At 43.1% G+C, this 22927-nt stretch overlaps 1 long non-coding RNA gene across 1 annotated transcript in view; it reads left to right on the top strand.

Moving 5' to 3' along the window:
• Nucleotides 1–20302, top strand: part of LOC146866704 (uncharacterized) — a 76289-nt gene extending 55987 nt beyond the window's left edge. Inside the window, exon 3 of the long non-coding RNA XR_014960482.1 lies at nucleotides 20140–20302. This is a non-coding gene — a long non-coding RNA (uncharacterized LOC146866704). The remainder of the gene's footprint in view (nucleotides 1–20139) is intronic.
• Nucleotides 20303–22927: the final 2625 nt, after the last annotated feature.

The following is a 22927-nucleotide window of genomic DNA, read 5'->3' as shown; positions in this document are numbered from 1 at the left end:
TTGGATGTGTTGTGAAGTCATTATTATAAAAATTAATCAAGCATAATTTAAACCCGTTAGTGTAAATTAAGGCCTGAAAATTCATATCATTGGTCTTCAAGGGTTCAATTTTAGCTCCTGCAGTAATCTTAACCCAGATAGATAAACCCCCACTAGGTCGTCCCATAGCCAGAACGGGTACAATTTGATTGTAACAGCTATACCCCTCATGAAGCATAGAACTAGTACACCAAGTTCCTTGGAACATTAAAATATCAAAGTTAGTAACCCAATCTATCCAGTCCCTAAATTTCATTTTCGCATTTAAACCGGCAATGTTCCAACTCAAAATTGTTAATTTGTCAGACGATATAGGGGTGGCGGTGGCATGAGCAGTTATTTTAGGATCAAGTGACAGAATTACCTCAATTTCACCGTTAGACACCTCTATAGGGAGGCCAGTTATCAATTCTTCCACGGAGTCAGTTACATTCAAGTAATCACTGTCTGCTGTAGCTGGAGGGATAGCTGATGGTCAGTCCTGGGTCTCAAGCTCAGATAATACACTGTATCTATTATACAGTGGAAAGATGGTAGAGCTGGGCTAAATAATCTCTGAGGGGGCCTATAGAAGTAACTCAACGGTAGTAGAGTTACAACAGTAGAGGGACTGGGGTAGATATTATTGCTATTGAGTATAACATTTGCTGTTGAGGGGTGCCTGAAATTAATTACAATGCAGTCTCCATTAATATTCTTAAATAAGGGACCAACCCAACTCACTCGACGGACTGACAAGATTTCCCTCGAAATATTTGTCCCAACCCCTTTGTTTAGTCAACCAGTCGATACACTTGTTGTTCAACTGGACCCAGGACTCACCTTGTCCCCCCTTAAGCAATGGTACACCTGCTAAGATCAAGACATAAGGGCAGGCATCAGGGGGCAAGTGAAGGGCTGGTCCTGGTTGTTTTGTAGACCTAGTATCAACGGATTTACCCTTGTCTGAACCCATATTAGTTTGTTTCCCCGACTTTATGGTGGCTGAACTAGGTCCCCCCTTTGATGTACCGGCAGCCGCACTAGCTGGGCACGGCGGTCCAGCTTCTACAGCTGGAGTATGCTGCGATGGTGTTGCAGGTCGGCTTTTTCCTGCTAAGGCATCCCTAGGTGCAGTGTTATTTACCAGTGTACTACTGTTAATGATTGGCCCGTCTCCCAAGATGACCTTACTAGCGGCCTCCATATCTTTCAGTAGTCGTTCTCCCCTCAGCAGATCTAGGCTAATCACCCCTTTCCTTTTTACATCTTCCTTTTTTACCAGGTTTTCCAATCTATCAAGTCTTTTAAAAATTGTATTAAACTGTTTGATCATTTGACTTTCCATTTGTTTAAAAATTGTGTCGACTATAGTCTCAATAAAATTTCCGTTTAACTTTTTTTGAGTAACGCTTTCAATTATGGGCTCAGTCTGTGTACAGGCAGAGTTATGTCCTTCTTTATGGGGGATTATAACTGTATCCCCCTCAACCAGTTGCAAAGACTCATTACTATCCATTCCATCCATGCCGCCCCTGATAATTGTTTCCCTCTGGTCCACATACTCTGGGGTGTGGGTTGATTCTTGTTGCGTAGGGGTTGTTTCCTTTTATTTATTGTTTGTTTCGAGGGACTCCTTTTCCTCTTATCTCCGACAGTCTTATTACTCGAGGTCGGGGGAGGGTTAACGGTTAGAATGACAGGATCTTGTTGTGATTCAATGATAATAGTTGAACTGCTACCCCCAAATTGAGCTACCATGGGGTTAGCCGGTGGGTTAACCGACAAGGTAGATTTCGTGACTGTGACCGCAGGGTAAAGCGGCACAGCATTATTTGGGCAGTCTTGCTGGAGCTCTAAATGTGAAGTCATAAGACCCAATGACATCCTCCTCTCGGTATTGGCAATTTCAGTGCTAACGAAATTGAAAGCATTTTCCAGCATACTCTCAAAGGAGGGTGGGAGGACAGAAGGGCCCTCAGAGGCCTGTGTGATGGCACTGGTGTTTCGTTTCCCCATAATGCTTTTTTGGGCTCACCTTAACAGCAGCTTAGAGGGGTGCCCGAGCTTAGCCAGGCTGGTCCCGCACGCGTCGCAGGAGAAACGCCGGTGCCTTTCTGTGTCTCCGGTGATGTCGACGGTGGGCGGGACTTGCGGAGGATTGTGGGGGCTGTAGTCCCCCCGCACTGCGGCTGCGGCTCGAAACGCGGTGGCGGGAGGGACCTGGCAACCAAGCGACAGCACCCCCCAAAAGCAAGCTCCCGCCGGTCAATCCCCCAATGCGGCAAAGCAGAGCGAAGAGAGGCCTCTGACACTGGCCACAAAAGTAAGTAAATAAGTGGCAAAGTCCCCGCAGGGCAGACCTCTTTGTAGCAAGAAAAAGCTCCGTAGACCGCTCTGGGGTGCTCCGCTGGGTCAGGTGCCCCTCTCCTACGGGTGCCCCTCTCCTCCGGACTCAACGCCCCGCTCATCGCTCCGGTAGTGTCCACAACAATCCTTTGTTTGTTCCAATCTCCAGTCTCCCCACAGCTTTTAAACATCCGATTGACTCTATATTTTCCTTCCGACTAAAACCAACTTCAATATGCGAAGGCGAGGGGAGGTAGGCACTCAGAAGGTTTGGTTAAAAAAAAAAAACTTTTGCGTCTGTCCCACATATCTCCTCCCTCAAGAGAACAATCGCTTGGTAGATTAATATTGTAGTCTCTACATACAATAAGTGCGAGTGGCTAGTGAGCAAGTTCGCTCGAGATAGTATTCAATACTGTAGGATCATCACCATTGCATCCAAATATTTAACTCGTTAGTTTCTTCCCCGCCCCATATTGGCATTCAGTGATTGCGCAATGACAACATTTATCTGAACATGATCGCTTAAACTGCAGCCCGCCTCCTTAGGCCAGGATCACCACACCCCGTACCTTGGCCCCCTGTGTCATCTCACTTACCACCCTAAGTCTCAGTGTATTTAAAATCTGTAGTTGTGACCCATCTATATGTGTTTCCTGGATGCAAATGATATTAGCACCCAGCGACTGTAACCCAACCGCAACATTATGTCTTTTCTTCACATCATTTAGGCCACATATATTGATGGATGCCACTCTCAATACCCCCATACACTTTTATGGTGCTGGCCTATGACTGATACCCTATCCCCATTAAACCTTGCCACACTTCCAAAAATCTCTATCCTTTTACTACAAAGTACTGCACAAATGTCTGACATCTAAGAAACAATGCAAACTTAACTATGTTCCTCTCGTCCCCTAAGTATCGCCCCCTCTACCCCCCCACACCAAAAATCAGGCAACCAGGCTTAAACATGAGCCCGTGTGAGCACGTCTGTGCCACCCATCCTCTCCCTTTACCTCCTCCCCCTTTGAATGTGGCTTGCCAGATACCCGTATCCCGAGGAACCACTGTTCATAAGCCTGAAATCCTTGCTTACAATAGATATTTTTACTATTTACCCCCAATAGTCCCTGTTGCAATATCGTCCAAAAGTTTCTGTCATTGAACTTCAGAAGTGGAACTGAAATTCTGGCATTTGTATATCTCCTTCAACCTGGCTGGATTTTGTAAGAAAACCAAGGCCCCTGCAGATTGAAATGGGGTCATTAATTGCCTGAGCCGTAATCTCCTTTCGACTGTAGCATGTGCAAAGTCAGGCTTAGTAAAAAGGAAAAACCTTCAAACCTCCTTTTGACATTGGGTCCAGCTAGATCATACACGGCTTGACGAAGCAAAAAGTCGGCAAAATAAATCAATTTGGCACTTGGTAGAGATTTTCTCCGGAGGAATGCCCTGATGGTGAAATAGGGAATCTGTGAGCACATTGAACTTCCTTGTCCCAATCTCCTGTAGAAAGCTCTGGTAGGGGGCCTCTCAGCATATTTACTACGAACTTTCTTACATTGTTGCCCTCACAGTTCTCCGGGCCCCCTAAAAGCCTCAGAGTATTGCGCCGCTGCTGGTTCTCATAGTCCTCGAGCTTCCACATCACATCCTTTTATAGTACTGTCCTGCAATGAGGCCGGCGCCTTCAACATTACCACTGTGCTTTCCAGCATTTCCAATACGTGACTCCACCATATTCAGTCGCTCAGCAATGTCCGAGCAGATCTTTCAAACTTTCTGTACGGAGCCTTGGAGTTTTAGTGGCTAGCCGTTGTGGAAATATGGATTTTTCTGGTCAGTTATGTCCCCTATCTTGGACCCCAACGGTTCTATGTGCATGTTACAAGTACATGTATGTTCCCTCCAGTTCCAGTTATGAAGACGCAAATACATGTGCGTCCACCGTCAACATGTCTTTTGTCAGATCCGCCATGAATAGGCCGGATATTCCATTCCTAAGTATGAAAAGCCACCGGCCTTATATGGTTCACTTATGCCATTTTACAGTCCAGGCAAGTAGGCCCTGATTCTGTCATCAAACTCTTCTTGCCTTCTGCCTCTGAAAGCTCCAGTCTGAGCCTGCATCTGTGACCATGAACTTTGTCTCATTCTCTGCGCAGCTCACGAAGCCTGACATCAGCCTATTCTCTGCCAAGAACTGTATTTCACCTTCGAATTATCTGCTTCCCCCTCAGCCGATGCATTCCTGCCTAGTAGTTTAGGTAAACATTCTTCCAGTCACCAAGCAAAAAGGCCCAACTTCTCTGTCTTCATGCAAGTGATTCATAGCCCTGTTACCATGGAATGTTCCTACCCCCTCGTGTTTAGTGTAGACACCTAGACGCTTGTACACGCACACACAGTCAGTATAGAATAGATTCTGTCCGAGAGTCCCTCTTTTATGGATAACATAGTTCTTTAAACATAGGATGCTAGATATGATTTGGGATTAGGTTGACTTGACCCCCCAGACTTCTTGTCTCCACATGTAGAGCTAAATGTCAAGTCCCCTTCACCCCCTAGTTACACGTCAATTACACGTCATACTGCTGCGCGCGCATGTAGGCCAAGTATTATCTTATAGATCCACCTATGTATGACATCGTAACCAATCATGTTCCTTTTTACCCATTATTACACCCATTTTCGGTTACGCAGACCAAACGTCAATTTCCTTATCAATTGTTACGCCTACTGTATTCACTTCATTATAATGTATGTACTATAAAAGTTACTTCTTGTCAATAAAGGGTGTGCTTCACTTCCTGAACCTTCGTGGTGACGGAACATTGGGAGCAACCGATTATAATCGACTATTGGAATAAAGCCCGAACCTCTAATACCACGGATTCTGCCTCTCATTTTATTGAGCTATTTTACTATGTTCCTGTATCAAATTCAGTCCCGGTAAAGGAATTTTTATTTACCACATGATGGCGCCCGAACAGGGACACTTTCTCATCTCACGCGCCGGCGGTGTGTTGCAGGCCCGGTCTCCTGCCACAGCTGGACGGACAATAACGCGTACCAGCAGGATTTCCTGTATCTCCCTCCGGTCAAGCGGGGGCGACTGAGACTGCGATCAACACCCAGACGAGGCGGTGAGAAGTGCGAAGTATCCCGACCAGAGCCTAGCTGAGAGAGCAAGATCCGAGGTATACAGAGACCCACCAGTCCGAAGTCAAGCCCAGTGTCCGACGAGTCGAGTCGAGTCGAGTCCAGTCCGGTCCAAATTCAAGTTACTGAGGCCTTCCGTTTCCGAAGCTACCCGGTGAGTACCATTGCTGGGGAGGCATTTCTGACGTGCACATAGGTTGTGCCGGTCAAGACGGGTTTGGGTACACAAATCCGGTCTGCACTGTTTTAGCAGTGTATCTGTACTGTTTAGCAGTATATCAAGTATTCCGAAGTATTCCGAAGTGTCTAGTTCTTGTCTAGTTATTGTCGAGATTTAAGCTTGGTGATTAGTTATGCAGACGATCATCATTGTTGTTTTCAGTTAAGGGTTTAATGTTTAATGTTTAAAGTGTTTAAGTATGTTCTGAATATCGTGGTATGAATGACTGTAATTATCGTGTTTATTGTATTAAGTCTGTTCAAATTCAAGTATCAGGTCAAAATCAAGTATAAGGTCAGTTCTCAAGATGCCGCTCTTTTCGAAATTAAGACAGATCACTACCAGAAAAGGGGTTCTCGAAGAAGCCGTCCCTATTCCTCCTAGGGACACTCCAGGGCACTTTATGTATCACAAACATGGCTTAGACGCTATATTATTTCTTGACTTATGGGTAGACTATACCAAGGGATTACCAGAAAGTCAGAGGTGGCCCACAGCGGGGACCTGGGATGCAGAGTGCATCATGAAAGTCGAGGAAGAGTTATGGAAAAGGAAAATCAGACAGTCACAGAAAGACGCCGTTGAATTATGGCGTAAAGAATCACATAGACGAACAGAAAAGGCACGTAGACAGGAAGAGAAGAGTAAAGAAAATTCCAATAAAGTTCGGGAGAATCTATTAATTGAGGAAGGTATCCGAGCGAAATCAGAACAAGTTGACAGACAAAGAAATGCCCTTATGAATGGTATGTATCCCCTTCTGGCCGAAGGATTACCTAAGGCTACTCCAGAAACACCAAAAGACTTGCCAACCCCATTGTTCCCAATAAAGATACATTCTAAGGGGCATCCTAGAACCGCAGAAGATGTTTTTCTTTCCTCATATTTAGATGACGCAGCTCCCGAGTATGCTAATTCCGCCCCACATAGACCGCATACCAGGGAGGGTCAACGCCAAGATCCAGTGCCCGTATCCCTACAGCAACAAATCGAGTCACAAGTTCCGGCAAGCACATCTGTTTCTGCATCTGTTCCTACAGGTACTTCTATAGCTGAATCCACACCTATAGTTGCTGTGTCACGTTCGACGAATCCTTTCACACCCGACGCCCCAGACGGGGCCACGGGAGGTGCTACCAATATTTTTTCTACGCCACCTAGAATAAATAAACTTATTTTTCAAGAGTCAGCGCATTCACGTACACCCAAATTCGTAAGTGATCGTACGCTTAAGGAACTTCTTATAGATTGTAGATATGACCCGGTGCTCGGTAAGGAGGACGAAATGATCCTGGCATCATTACGTATCAGACGAGCCGCAGGGTATTTAGCGAAGCTACCAGGAATGACTGCGCATCTAGATAAAATATATCATTTTGTTCAAACAGGGCGAGATCCAGAATGTATTAACAGAGCTATGGAATACCAGAAAGTAGAGATACAGGGGGAACTGTTACGTTTCCTCATAAACTGTGTGATCAGAAATCAAGACCGACCGGGGGTAGATCCGGAAGCAATAAAAATCCTTACAAAATGGAGCCAGAATATATCAGAAGGGAGACACGATAAGCAAAATTGTATAATAGCTATGTGCCGAAAGATCCGTAAAGAAATAGAACGCCTACACGAGGAGAGACTAGAGACAGACGAGTTCGAACAAAGCGAGGAAGAAGGGTCAGGACTGCCTGCAGGACAGTCGGACACCATAGCCTATGTAGGTAGAGGAAGATCTTGTAATAGGGATCAGACTAGATGTCATACTGACGCAATACGTCCAATATGTCCAGATAATGACAGGAATTTCCAAATACCTATAATTAACATAAGGTCTAACGAGCATTCGTTCCAAACCGCCGACAAACTACTCCGAGAACGAAGGGGTTATCATTTTCTCGATTCTATGGATGAACAAGATTTAGCAAGGGCAGCTGTCCATTGGGTGGACAGTCCCGGAAAATATAGTGATGAGACAGTAGTACGCACATTTTTGAATCTTACCCCAGATGAACAAAGGTTAGCTGGGATTTATATGATTCAACAACTCATTGTACTATATCGGAGTCAGCATTCGGACCCTGGTCCCTTACCTGACATACTGACTGAATTGCTTATGAATAAATGGAGAGGTCCAGGTACTAAATTAATTAAAGAAATTCTAGTATCAAGAAAGCAGTATATTCTTTTTGTATGCTCAGAGCATGTCTCATTGCCTGTCAAGGAAAGAACTACGTATCACCTGGATAGACAGAATCCCTTACGAGAAGTGCACCCAATAAAAGGTGAGGACAATCAGTTTAAACGCGTATTTGTATATACGCCCATATCGAAAATAGAATTGTTAGAAATGAAGAAAGTGGTACCCAGTCATGACAAAGACCCAGCGGGTTTTCACCGAGAAATTAAGGACATGTTACTCATGGGAGAATATACCTACCCCGACATTATGACAATATTAAAGGTGTTGATGCCTGCTGGCATTTATGAGAAACTCAAGGAAAAGGAGTGGGAGGTAGGTGACCAAAAGATAGAATGGTCAGCATTAGAAGCAGAAGAAAGGGCCCGAGGTCCAGGTTCGGGGCTTGGGGACAAAACTAAAGCACTACCCGGTCTACTAGTACAGGTACTGCCACGTTTATTAACTACGAAAAAGGAAGATTGGGGTACAATTTCAGCCTGTAAACAGAAGCAAGATGAAGACACTAGCGATTACTATGCCCGATTCGAGAAATGTTTTGGTATAAATAGTGGCATAAAAGCAAGTAGCGAATCATACCCACATCTGTTTGTAACAAAATTAGTGGAAAATGCCCTGCCCCCAGTAAAGAATAGAGTATTAAAATTCGAGAGTACCTGGCAAGGTAACACTCCAACACAAATGTTACAAATGTTACAGTACCACCACAATAGAATTAGAGAGGAACAAGAACATGAACACAGACGCATGAAAGACACAAAAATGAAAATGCTAGTCTCCCAGACAGTTCCAGCTGAAGGACATAAAAAGGGTATGACACATTCCGATTCAGCAGGACCTGTAAAAGGGACATGCAACTATTGTAAAAAGCCAGGTCATTACGTACACGATTGTCCAGTGCTAAAACATAATATCGCCATAGGTAAAACACAGGAAAGATCACGGCCACTAAGACAAGATCAGAACGAACAAGGAGCTACGCAGCATGCCCAGGCCATGCCAGCCGCACAACAGCCAATACAGTTTGTGCCAGCTGCACCGCCGTTGCCTGTTGCTGCCACACAGACAACAACACGACAAATGTATCAGACCGCACAGTATGAATATCCCGAGTATCAGCGTTACGCATGAACTAGCCTAGAGAGGGAAGTCGACTTACCCCTTATCGAGATTCCTGTAGATCAAGAAGGACCTTATGTACATAGTGAATTATTAGGTCAAGATAGAAAATTTTTACTCGATACAGGGGCAAGTCGAACAACTATAAAACGTAGTGAAGTTCCAGGGGCACCCCTCTCAGGCTCTCAGAATATTTCCCTTGGTTTTTCAGGAAAACCTATTGTTAATGAAGTATCACAGCCTCTTCCACTTACGATAGGACCTCTGACCCGAACTACAGATCTATTGCTTACTAAATCATGTCCAGAAAACTTGTTAGGAATAAAAACGTTGAAAGCCCTAGGAGCCATAATATGTTGTTCTCCGGAAGGAGTAAGGTTGTTTTTACGTGATTTTAAAGGTCACTATGTATCTAGAGACATGGATCCCCGGCTGCAGACTTTACCTACACATCTATGGGCACAAGGCCCTACTGATGTTGGATGCATGAATATTTCACCATATCGAGTCACATTAAAGGCAGGAGTGGTGCTACCACGAATGCGACAATACAAGTTACCACCAGATGCTGTAGTGGCTTTACTACAAATCATTGACGAGCTCATTGCCCAAGGAGTAGTTGTGGAAACAGACTCCAATATATGTAATTCACCGATAATACCGATTCTTAAACGAACAGATCCTACAGCGCCGCCAGTATATCGATTGGTTATTGATCTGCGCGAGTTAAACAAATGCATTGTGCCACAATTCCCTGTGGTCCCAGATATCTCGTCATTACTGACAGCTATTGATTCCGAAGCAACATTCTTTACTGTAATTGATCTCAAAAATGCCTTTTTCAGCGTCCCGATAGATCCGGAAAGTCAATATTTGTTCGGATTTAGTTTAAATGGACGTAGCTTTAAATTCTCACGCGCACCTCAAGGATTTACAGAAAGCCCCAGCATCTATAGCCAAGCACTGAAACGAGAACTAGACAGTATCCACATGCCAGTTAACACTGCTCTGCTTCAATACGTCGATGACCTGCTGATCACCGCCCGAAGCGAACCTGAATGTGAAAAAGCATCACTGACAGTTTTAAAATTTCTAGCCGAAAAAGGGCACAAGGTGTCCCCTTCTAAGCTGCAATTCTGTGTCCAGCGAGTTGTTTATCTTGGACACTCGCTGGACAAGGAGGGAAGGCAGCTTACACCCGACCGCATTCAGTTGATAGCTAACATGTCAATACCCAAGACACAGAAGGAGGTGCGGGCTTTCATAGGCCTCACTTCATATTGTAGACAGTGGATCCCTCAGTATGCATTTCTAGCAAAACCACTCATTCAATTGACAACACAGGAGGCAGCCACACCGACTGTTCTCCCTTGGACTCAAGGACATACACAAGCTTTTGAAAGCCTAAAGAAAGCTTTATGTCAAGCACCTGTTTTAGCAACGCCATGTTACAGAAAACAGTTTACACTCTTTGTTACAGAACGCGAAGGTACTGCTTTGTCAGTACTCACACAGGATCAAGCAGGAGCACACAAACCATGTGCCTATTTCTCTAGTACATTAGATCCCGTAGCTCAGGCTTTGCCTGCATGCCTGAAATCAGTGGCAGCGACAGCTTTAGCAATCAGACAAAGCGATGCCATAGTGTTAGGACATCAATTGACAGTTCAAGTACCGCACGCAGTAGAGGTTCTTGTAAATAGAACGCAAACACAACACTTGACCATAGCACGACTTACAGGGTACGAACTTACATTGTTTCAGCCACATATAGAAATCAGACGCTGTAACACATTGAATCCTGCCACACTTTTGCCAGTAACCGGAACAGACCCACTAGCCCATGACTGTATTGAAGTTATTACTGTAACGACAAAACCCAGACAAGACTTGACCGATGTTCCATTGTCAGATCCAGACTTGACATTTTATGTCGATGGTTCATGTATGAGAACAAGTACAGGAGAATTAGTGGCCGCTTATGCAGTCACAACAGATACTGAAGTCATTGAAACTAATCGTATAAATACTTTGTCAGCTCAAGCCGCAGAGCTCATCGCTCTGACACAAGCCTGTATTCAAGCCACGAATAAAAAAGTCAACATATACACTGATTCACGTTATGCATTCGGAGTTGTACATGACTTCGGCGTGCTGTGGCGAGAGAGAGGTTATTTAACTTCCCACGGTGCCCACATTCAGCACGGACCCCTCATTCATGCCTTATTAGATGCAATACATCTACCTACTGCAATATCGATTATGAAATGTAAAGCTCATACGAAGGTTACTGATATCATTTCCCAAGGCAATGATCTAGCCGACAGAACGGCTAAACAGACTGCTCAAACTCAAACTCCCGACATGACAAAGACAATAGTTCCGATGCCGACACATTGTATGACAGTTAAAGATCCTACTCTTGACGTAATTGACATACAGACACATGCTACACCAGACGAAATAAAGAAATGGACTGAATTAGGAGGGATCCAAACGGACCAAGGATGGATGATGAAGGAAAAGTCTGTATGGTTCCTTCCTGATTCAATGGTCCAAGTTATAATTAACACTATACATAGTCCAGCACATCTAGGAGAAAAAGCTATGCTGGACAGCATTCAACACATTTGGTTCAATAAACATTTACGAGCAGCAGCAAAACAAAAGGTCCGTACCTGTATGATCTGTTGTCAGTTTAACCCAGGTAAAAGCATTCCCGTAGAACAGGGTGGATTTCATACCCCTAATCATCCTTTTGAAGTACTCCAGATGGATTATATCCAGATGGAACGATGTCGAGGATTCAAATATGTTCTCGTAGTCGTTTGTGCTCTGTCCCGTTGGACGGAGGCATACCCGGTTTCAGATTACACTGCCCCGACTACTGCCAAACAGTTGGTTCGAGAATTCTTCCCACGATACGGTTTACCACGTGCTGTTTACTCAGATAACGGCCAGCCGTTCTCATCCGAATTAATGAAACACGTTTCACTTCTGTTAGGTTATCAGTGGAAATTCCACTGTGTCCGACACCCCGAAGCAGCAGGTCTCGTAGAAAGACATAACCAGATACTGAAAATCAGACTGTCCAAAATATGCAGAGAGAAAGGTGTCGACTGGATAGTAGCATTACCAGTTGCACTTTTTTACATGAGAATGGTAGCACACTCTCGAACAGGGCTATCCCCATATGAGGTGATCTTCGGTAGACCACCGAATATGTGGGGGACGCCTATACCACGCGAAATAACGGATATTGACTGTAATATGCTGACAGATTACTTGGCTTCCTTGATGTCTGCACTACAATCTTCTCGTTCACAGGTAGCTGCAGCCTTTCCCGACAACACTGAGGTGAAACCCCATGACGTTGTTCCGGGTAATCTTGTCTTTGTGAGGAATTTCGACCGAAAGACTCAGCTGGAGCCCAGGTGGAAGACACCCAAGTTGGTTCTGCTGACCACAAGAACAGCCGTGAAGATCGAGGGCCGCAAGGGCTGGATTCATTCAAGCCACATCAAGAAATTTCATGGACTATCCTCGGATATAGACATTGTGCCCTGCACTCCCTCACAGACTGATACAAAACTTCCTTTGGTTGAAAAAACTGAAACTGAACTTTACAAACTAAAGCTTAGGCCCAACAAGTCGAGCAATTTGATTGTTTAAGTCCTCTCCAAGGTGAAGCGGTTGAATTGTCTCTGACATGTATCCCTTGGACCTGAGTAGAGAAAATACCCGAAAAATGTTGAAACGACAGGCGTATTGTAAATCACTGCGTAGCCACTGCATAGTGACATTATTAATTTTGTTTTCCTTAAGTCTTTTAATAATTATTACCAGTATGTTGTTGCACATATATTACCCTATTGCCAGAAATGTTCACAATGTTATTGCAGAACACTCTTTTAGTGACTTACCCCCGCATGAATTGTCCTATAGACTTGCGCTGCGCAATAACACTTTCATCAGTATGTTACATCATTCCCATCAGACTAGTAATGCTACTAATTGTTGGGTGTGTGGCCGACTCCCTCCCTATCAGAATTATGAAGGAGTCCTGCCATTCTTTCCACACCCATTTACACACAATGGCTCCTGTGGAGCATGGTTCAGTTTAATAAATTCAATAGACTCAGACACAGCAGTTTACCAAGATCATTGGATATGGGGAAACCTGAACCTAGTTTTACTCAAAGTCTGCTACCCTGACAAAGAGGGTCGCCCCAAAAGAACAGGAACTGATCTAGAAAATGAAGTGTATGGATTAGGTAATTTTACACCTAATCTCATGATTCTAAATGTCGTATCCGAAGTTGAGCTAGTCTTACCCACCATGTCAGTATTCCCAGCGAAGGGTGAATTATGTGTAAGAAAGGTTGGTTCCATACATATGGGCCATAGTAAATGCACTACTATAGTAGAATTCAGTGATCAAGGAAAATCTTCATTTAGAGCTTCCCGCCACTCCTACTTTATATGTGGTCAGACGACATATATGCGTCTACCCCTAGATTGGGATGGTACCTGCTACATTGCATTCCTTTTGCCACCTGTTTTCCTAGCTCCTCCTGATTATTATAGGAATATTCATTTAGTACACAATAGAGAGCGGAGAGATCTCCCAATTGTCGATTATACTGAGACGGCATGGGACAAGTATGTAGATTTCAATAAAGGCATCTTTCCCTATATAGGTACAGTTACCAATAGTAAGCTGATACGTAGATTAACTAGAACCCTTGAAGCAGTAGTGAATGAAACCATTTCCGCCTTAGGCAATTTAACAGAAGAGCAGTCTGCTATGCGGATTGTTGTGCTTCAAAATCGTCTTGTCCTTGACGTCATCCTGGCTGATAGGGGCGGAGCCTGTAGGGTCATCGGATCAAGCTGCTGCGTATTCATACCAGAAAATTCGCCATCTGTATATAAAGCCATCACTCGCCTTCATAAGATTGTAAGCCAGATACACCAGAAACCAGGCACTTGGACTTGGTCCAGTTGGTTTTGGAATGCGGTATCAGCCTGGGGATGGAGAGTTTTATCCTTCCTAGGTATTGGCCTTCTCATACTATTCAGTTGCTGTCTATGTCTACAATGTGGACCAGCGATTTGTGGTCTGTGTGCCACATCGTGCATTCCACATCAAGATTTTCATTCAAGATCCCGGAAGAAGAAGGAAGAACAAATGATGCTATATGAACAGATCAATGGATTGATGAAGATTGATATCTCTTGAAGGGCAAGTAGGGGACAAGGAGGGAATGTGGAAATATGGATTTTTCTGGTCAGTTATGTCCCCTATCTTGGACCCCAACGGTTCTATGTGCATGTTACAAGTACATGTATGTTCCCTCCAGTTCCAGTTATGAAGACGCAAATACATGTGCGTCCACCGTCAACATGTCTTTTGTCAGATCCGCCATGAATAGGCCGGATATTCCATTCCTAAGTATGAAAAGCCACCGGCCTTATATGGTTCACTTATGCCATTTTACAGTCCAGGCAAGTAGGCCCTGATTCTGTCATCAAACTCTTCTTGCCTTCTGCCTCTGAAAGCTCCAGTCTGAGCCTGCATCTGTGACCATGAACTTTGTCTCATTCTCTGCGCAGCTCACGAAGCCTGACATCAGCCTATTCTCTGCCAAGAACTGTATTTCACCTTCGAATTATCTGCTTCCTCCTCAGCCGATGCATTCCTGCCTAGTAGTTTAGGTAAACATTCTTCCAGTCACCAAGCAAAAAGGCCCAACTTCTCTGTCTTCATGCAAGTGATTCATAGCCCTGTTACCATGGAATGTTCCTACCCCCTCGTGTTTAGTGTAGACACCTAGACGCTTGTACACGCACACACAGTCAGTATAGAATAGATTCTGTCCGAGAGTCCCTCTTTTATGGATAACATAGTTCTTTAAACATAGGATGCTAGATATGATTTGGGATTAGGTTGACTTGACCCCCCAGACTTCTTGTCTCCACATGTAGAGCTAAATGTCAAGTCCCCTTCACCCCCTAGTTACACGTCAATTACACGTCATACTGCTGCGCGCGCATGTAGGCCAAGTATTATCTTATAGATCCACCTATGTATGACATCGTAACCAATCATGTTCCTTTTTACCCATTATTACACCCATTTTCGGTTACGCAGACCAAACGTCAATTTCCTTATCAATTGTTACGCCTACTGTATTCACTTCATTATAATGTATGTACTATAAAAGTTACTTCTTGTCAATAAAGGGTGTGCTTCACTTCCTGAACCTTCGTGGTGACGGAACATTGGGAGCAACCGATTATAATCGACTATTGGAATAAAGCCCGAACCTCTAATACCACGGATTCTGCCTCTCATTTTATTGAGCTATTTTACTATGTTCCTGTATCAAATTCAGTCCCGGTAAAGGAATTTTTATTTACCACACCGTGCCTGTCGATTGTCGGTTTTAACAGCATCCTGAAAGGCTCGCAGGGACTGCAAGATCAGAGCCAGTGAGGACTCGGCGGGGTTTATTCGCTTCATATGATCTGAGATCCCATTGGAATTCACCGCCGTTTGCATCTCACCTTCATCTATCCCCTCGGGGGGTGGGGGGAGCATTTGTGTTGCTAAATAGTCCCACCCTACTTCCTCCACCATCTTGTGCTCCCCTGGGATCTTCCGTTTGTTTTTTTTTCTTTGTGGTTGTGGCTATCTCTGAAGGGCTGGTATTATCTGAGGAGGAGCCCCACACCATCCTCCTCACTACTGATAGATAGGCTAATGTCTGAAACCTCTGACTCTTCTGTCAGTGAGATTAATTTTTCCCCGGTACATCTGGGGTCAAACAGCCAACTTCCATATTTGGCCCTCACTTCCTCCAAGAGAGTGTAGCCCAGTCTTGCTAGCCACAGCTGTTACTCTGCTTTCCTGTTCGCTATTAGTTATGCCAGACATACCCGCATCCATCATCCGGGGTCGAGTGCCCTCCACAAAGACGTCTTCCCTCGGACTAATATGTACGGCATGTACATGTGCCTCTATGATGGTGTTCTCACAATTTTCCTGCCAGGGAGTCATGTTTCCCCCGTCCGGGACGTCTGACCTTTTACTTTGTCCAGTGGCTGTTTGCACTGCAGATGTTATTGCTTGGTCAGTTTCTGATATATGGTCGCTTAAAGCCCTGTCCATATCCTCATTGCCATTGTTAATGCTGGAATCCTTTTGCATCTCAATTTGGGTGACCCATTCCCCACCCAAAGCTTTGGGTGAGAAGATGTTTAAGACGGATGGTTGCGAGTTCCCTACATCCGTAGGTGGTTTAGCTCGCCGTAGATTTCTTTTTCCTGGAAGTTCAATTTTGTGATGTTCGATTTTTCCCTGTTTGTCGCGTTTATTTAGCCGTAGCTCCCCCTTTTTGAGATCTATTTTCAAATCAGAGCCCTCACGCCGCAACTGTACGGCAGTAGTGGTCGTTCGCTGCTTTTACCCTTCCTTGAGCAGCCATTGCAACGGTCTTGGTGTTGGGCTCGTGCCCTGTTTCTAGCAGTGCTCCAGCCGATAGCGTGTTAGTTTCCTGGCAGCCACCGTAGGCGTGCCCGGAACCTGCTAACGCTGTTAGCAGAAGCCGCGTTAGGGCCTCCCAGTGCCCCCCGCAGAAGTTCCCTTGAGCCTCGCAGGCATGTCCTCGCTGTCAGACTTGATGGAATGTCGAAGAAATCCACCGAAGAACACCGTGACAGTCGTGGACTTCACTGCAGCTCCAGCGCATACTCGTAGCCACCAGCCGGGATATTTACACCGCCAAGGGGGAGAGAGGTAAGGTGGCTTCTACTCAGACGCCGTCTTGCTGCTGCTATTTTAAAGAGCACTCCACTTTTATTTGTCAAGCATTTTCATACTGATAGAATGAGTTTAGTTCACAGATCAGTAGAAGGCTGATCAAGAGAAGATCTGGTTTGTATAAGGGGCAGAATAGTCTCCGCAGCAAAGATGCCTAGTATTACTGTAGTGACATCAATAGTGAAGTTTAAGTCAAATATTTTTGTATAAAGTTTTGTATTTGAAGCCAAGCAAGAGTTTTTAAACATGGATTAACAAACATTCCTGATCCTTTTGGATGACGGTGCTTTTAGTGAACTAAGGTGCAAGTTAGAGGGGATGTGTACCCTATACGTGGGCTGAATTCTTTTTGTACATGGAGCAATATTCTAGTCTATTAATGCAAGCAAAAGAGGTTTTTCTCCATCATACGTTGTGAGTTCTTGTATTTGAAGGTTCTCTCATATGTGATAAGAAACAAAATGGAGGCTTAGTGAAATAAATTGTCTATGATCACGCAGTTTGGTCAAGCAGGGAAACTGGGATTCATTCCAAATTCTCCAGTTTCACACTGTGCAATTCTGTCTAGATAGACAATCTTTTTCTGGGATCAGAGATTAATGCTTTATCCTTAATTCTTGGAGGATTTGAGTAGAGTGTGCGTGATCTGCGGAATCCACATTTTATTTTTGATAGTTTTGCATAGGACCAACCTTGCCCAAGGATATGAGAGTTTGCTAGTGACCGGGTATTGCCAGTTCCACATTTGTAGCATGCACTGTTTTTGAGGTGGCATTCTGGCATGCGCTTTAAAGCAAGTCTTCCATTGCAAATTTTGGGGAACCCTAAAGTGGTTCATACTACTGAAATCAATAGGATCTGTGGAACTCCGTTAAGGGGGGTGGGGGGCAGAGAGAAGGATGTGTGGGGGCAGGAGGGCTTATGTGCAATCTGCTTCTACAAATGTGTGTGATGTTAGTAACCATTCCTGTAACGTTGAGGTTATTAGACTTTACACACATGGTTTATTTTCCTGTCTTTATTAAAACAATGCACTTTTCCCTCTGCCAGATATCTGGTGTGGGTACTACATATCGTCATGAATGTAAACTGAACTTATCCGTTTGAGGGCCCATTGCTGGTTGGATTTCTCAGCTGCTTGTATCATTGCCTTCTCGTTAAGGACTGTGGTAAATTTTCAGGGCTCTATGTAACAAACTTTTACATTACCAAATTAAAGAAAAACGAAATGCTGCATGTTTGAAGCTTAAATCTGATGATTGTCTTTCTAGCTTGCATCGGTTGTTCTGAAACAGTATGTGGAAACTCACTGGTGCTCCCAGTCGGAAAAATTTAGATCACCGGAGACCACTGAAAGGATATGTATTTGGATTGCCATTAACCATTACACACTTCTTGGTGTACTAGGTTAGACCTTAAGGTTTCCCACTAGCTTAAATGTTAGGGTTTTCTGATAATGAGTATCTAACCTGTGTGCCATGACTGACCTATGATAAAGGTAATTGTATATTTCTGGTTCTCCTATTTTCCTAACTCTGGGTGGACAAAATGGTATATTGTGAAACTGCTTGTGTGCCCTGCATCCTGCTTCTTGAACCAAACTCTCTGCCACCAACAAAGCATCCAAAAATAATTAGTTGCAGTGAGCATGCTGTTTTTAATTACTTGCATGCAGGGAATTACTGCCTTGTCTGAGAATGATCACAGCCCGGGGTTTGCAAGCATATTTGTAAGTTTGTGCGAGTAGAGTATGACCTTAAGTGTTGTAGTCGAAGAGTGTCTCAGGGGATGATCTAAATTTAAGTGACACAGTAACGAACTATGTAGGTCTTAATAAAGGTATGAGGTGTACAGATTCTCAGTTATGTTTACTGTTAAAAATTGGGTTTTTGTTTGGCAGAGGTATGCATCCTGTGCAAGCAGGTACCACAATCCTAAACAGGTTAAGTCAGATACACACCCTAAATTAACCTGTGCTCACCCTCTGGTAGCTTGGCACAGAGCTGTCAGGCTTCTCTTCAGAGGCAGAGTGTAAAGTATTTGAGAAACCATTCAAACAGTGGAAACACATCACAAAAAGATACCACACCTGGTTAGAAAACTATAGCTTAATCTAAAGAACAAAACAAGACCAAAAGGACAAAGGTCCAGTAAGTATAACCGCAGTTATGAATTTTTAAAGAATAAACTGAATTGCAGTGATTAACAACATAAATCATGAAAAAGGGCTATCTGGTTGCGCTACACTGAGTCAAATCCAAAAGTTCAGGCCAACCACGATGGAGTGCTGGTCAGATACAGGGACCAGCCTTGGCCCGCTGTAATGTACCATGTTTGCGTCCACCATGAGGACCAGAGTACGCAGTGTGATACTTAAGATAAAGGCGGGTGATGCGTCAGAACTAGGGTCGATGCACTGCGCAGTTGGGGCTGCGTTGCAGTGGGACCTCACAGTGGTGGTGATGCGTTGCGGTCAATCCTTGCAGTAGTGGGGATGCGTCATCGTCGAGGGAGATGCACCGGTTCCGAACCGCACACATCTTCGATGCATGCTGTTTTGCTGGAGCAGCAGTTTATACCTACTTCCAAGGGCCCAGGACTGGGTTGGCACCACTTGGGATCAATAATCACAATGTTTGGAAGGGTGATCCCTTAAAGTCCCTACATTTACCTGAGCTCAACCCCCAGGTAGCTATGATGCAGAGCAGTTTGAGAAAATGTGTATTTATTCAGTACTAAAGTAATAATTTGCAGTGGAAATGCAAATCAATGAAAATCCCAATATGAATTGGAAAAACAGAGTAAAATGTCATCAACAGAATGGCACCAAATTGTCAAAAATCCTATTAGGGTAACCCAGATACCACACAGTGGTAGTAGTAATCAATGGTTGCAGTAGAACAGGACATGGGCGCAGTTTGACACTGACCGCGTTGAAGTGATTAGGTCATGCTGGTCAAACATTTTACCCTCTTACTCTAATCCTTTAAGTCCCAGTCCACCACAGAAGTACACTTCTAAAGGCCCACAGGACCTCAGGGGAGGCACTTAAAAATTCACAGAGTAGGCCAACAGGAGGGCCCAGTCCTGGTCGGCTTGCCACTGGTCAGGTCGGTGTCTGCAGGAAAAGGTCTCTTGTAGCTTTTTTAAATTAGTTTTTCCTGCAGCGATTACTTTATTCCATGTGCCCTAGTTCATCCTATTTTTTTAGGTATGCCTCAAACTGTACTGCTTTTGATTTTGCAGGCGAAAATGGTCATCAGGCAGCTGCTTCCCAACGGGCTGAGGGAGTCAATCAGCAAGGTGCGCTCCAGCACCTTGCACTGGGACTGGCCTGAGGCCTGGCCTCAGCTTTTCAACTTGCTCGTCAGTGGAGATCTGAATGCAGTGCATGGAGCCATGAGGGTTTTGACTGGTGAGTCCCATGAGTGCCTAAGACCTAGCTGTACAGGCTTCTATAAAGCAATGGATGAACGGAGGGGGGGGGGTGGCCTTATTGAGCCAGCCATATATTGTAGCCCTGGCACAGTAGATGGAAGCAAGCACTTACTGGCAAAAACTCTCTCTATCTCTATTAGAGATATCTCTATCTCTATTTGAGATATCTCTATCTCTATCTCTATCTCTATTAGAAATGTCTCTCTATCTCTATTAGAGATGTCTCTCTATCTCTATTAGAGATGTCTCTCTATCTCTATTAGAGATGTCTCTCTATCTCTATTAGAGATGTCTCTCTATCTCTATTAGAGATGTCTCTCTATCTCTATTAGAGATGTCTCTATCTCTATTAGAGATATCTCTATCTCTATTAGATATATCTCTATCTCTATTAGAGATATCTCTCTCTATTAGAGATATCTCTATTAGAGATGTCTCTATCTCTATCTCTATTAGAGATATCTCTATCTCTATTAAAGATGTCTCTATCTCTATTAGAGATGTCTATCTCTATTAGAGATATCTCGATCTCTATCTCTATTAGAGATATCTCTATCTCTATTAGAGATATCTCTATCTCTATTTGAGATATCTCTATCTCTATCTCTATTAGAAATGTCTCTCTATCTCTATTAGAGATGTCTCTCTATCTCTATTAGAGATGTCTCTCTATCTCTATTAGAGATGTCTCTCTATCTCTATTAGAGATGTCTCTCTATCTCTATTAGAGATGTCTCTCTATCTCTATTAGAGATGTCTCTATCTCTATTAGATATATCTCTATCTCTATTAGAGATATCTCTATCTCTATTAGAGATATCTCTATCTCTATTAGAGATATCTCTATTAGAGATATCTCTATCTCTATTAGAGATGTCTATCTCTATTAGAGATATCTCTATCTCTATTAGAGATGTCTATCTCTATTAGAGATATCTCTATCTCTGTTAGTGATGTCTATCTCTATCTATCTCTATCTCTATTAGAGATATATCTATCTCTATCTCTATTAGTGATGTCTCTCTATCTCTATCTCTATTAGAGATATCTCTATCTCTATTAGAAATATCTCTATCTCTATCTCTATTAGAGATATCTCTATCACTATTGGAGATATCTCTATCTCTATTAGTGATGTCTATCTCTATCTATCTATCTCTATTAGAGATCTATCTATCTCTATTAGAGATGTCTCTATCTCTATCTCTATTAGAGAGGTCTCTATCTCCATTAGAGTTATCTCTATCTCTATTAGAGAGCTCTAGCTCTATTAGAGATATCTCTATCTCTATTAGAGATATCTCTATCTCTATCTCTATTAAAGATATCTCTATCTCTGTTAGAGATCTCGATCTCTATCTCTATTAGAGATATCTCTATCTCTATCTCTATTAGAGATATCTCTGTCTCTATCTCTATTAGAGATATCTCTCTCTATTAGAGATGTCTATCTCTATTAGAGATGTCTCTATCTCTATCTCCATTAGAGATCTCTATCTCTATTAGAGATATCTCTCTCTATTAGAGATGTCTCTATTTCTATTAGAGATGTCTCTATCTCTATTAGAGATGTCTCTATCTCTATTAGAGATCTCTCTATCTCTATTAGAGATGTCTCTATCTCTATCTCCATTAGAGATATCTCTATCTCTATTAGAGATGTCTCTATCTCTATTAGAGATGTCTCTATCTCTATTAGAAATGTCTATCTCTATTAGAGATGTCTCTATCTCTATTAGAGATGTCTCTATCTCTATCTCTATTAGAGATGTCTATCTCTATTAGAGATGTCTCTATCTCTATCTCTATTAGAGATGTCTATCTCTATTAGAGATGTCTCTATCTCTATTAGAGATGTCTATCTCTATTAGAGATGTCTCTATCTCTATTAGAGATGTCTCTATCTCTATTAGAGATGTCTCTATCTCTATCTCCATTAGAGTTATCTCTATCTCTATTAGAGATCTCTATCTCTATTAGAGATGTCTCTATCTCTATTAGAGCTATCTCTATCTCTATCTCCATTAGTTATCTCTATCTCTATTAGAGATCTCTATCTCTATCTCGATAAATATAGATATCTCTATCTCTATTAGAGATCTCTATCTCTATTAGAGATGTCTCTATCTCTATCTCTATTAAAGATATCTCTCTATCTCTATTAGAGAGATCTCTATCTCTATCTCTATTAGAGATATCTCTATCTCTATCTCTATTAGAGATATCTCTATCTATATCTCTATTGTAGATATCTCTATCTCTATTAGAGATATCTCTCTCTATTAGAGAGATCTCTAATAGAGATAGAGATCTCTATCTCTATTAGAGATGTCTCTATCTCTATCTCTATTAGAGATGTCTCTATCTCCATTAGAGTTATCTCTATCTCTATTAGAGAGCTCTAGCTCTATTAGAGATCTCTATCTCTATTAGAGAGATCTCTATCTCTATTAGAGATATCTCTATCTCTATTAGAGATATCTCTATTAGAGATATCTCTATCAGAGATATCTCTATCTCTATTAGAGATGTCTCTATCTCTATTAGAGATCTCGATCTCTATCTCTATTAGAGATATCTCTGTCTCTATTAGAGA

This window comes from Triturus cristatus, chromosome 1_2 (assembly GCF_964204655.1).
Source record: "Triturus cristatus chromosome 1_2, aTriCri1.1, whole genome shotgun sequence".
NCBI classification, from domain to species: Eukaryota; Metazoa; Chordata; class Amphibia; order Caudata; family Salamandridae; genus Triturus; species Triturus cristatus.
This window is presented reverse-complemented; position numbering and strand designations above follow the sequence as displayed.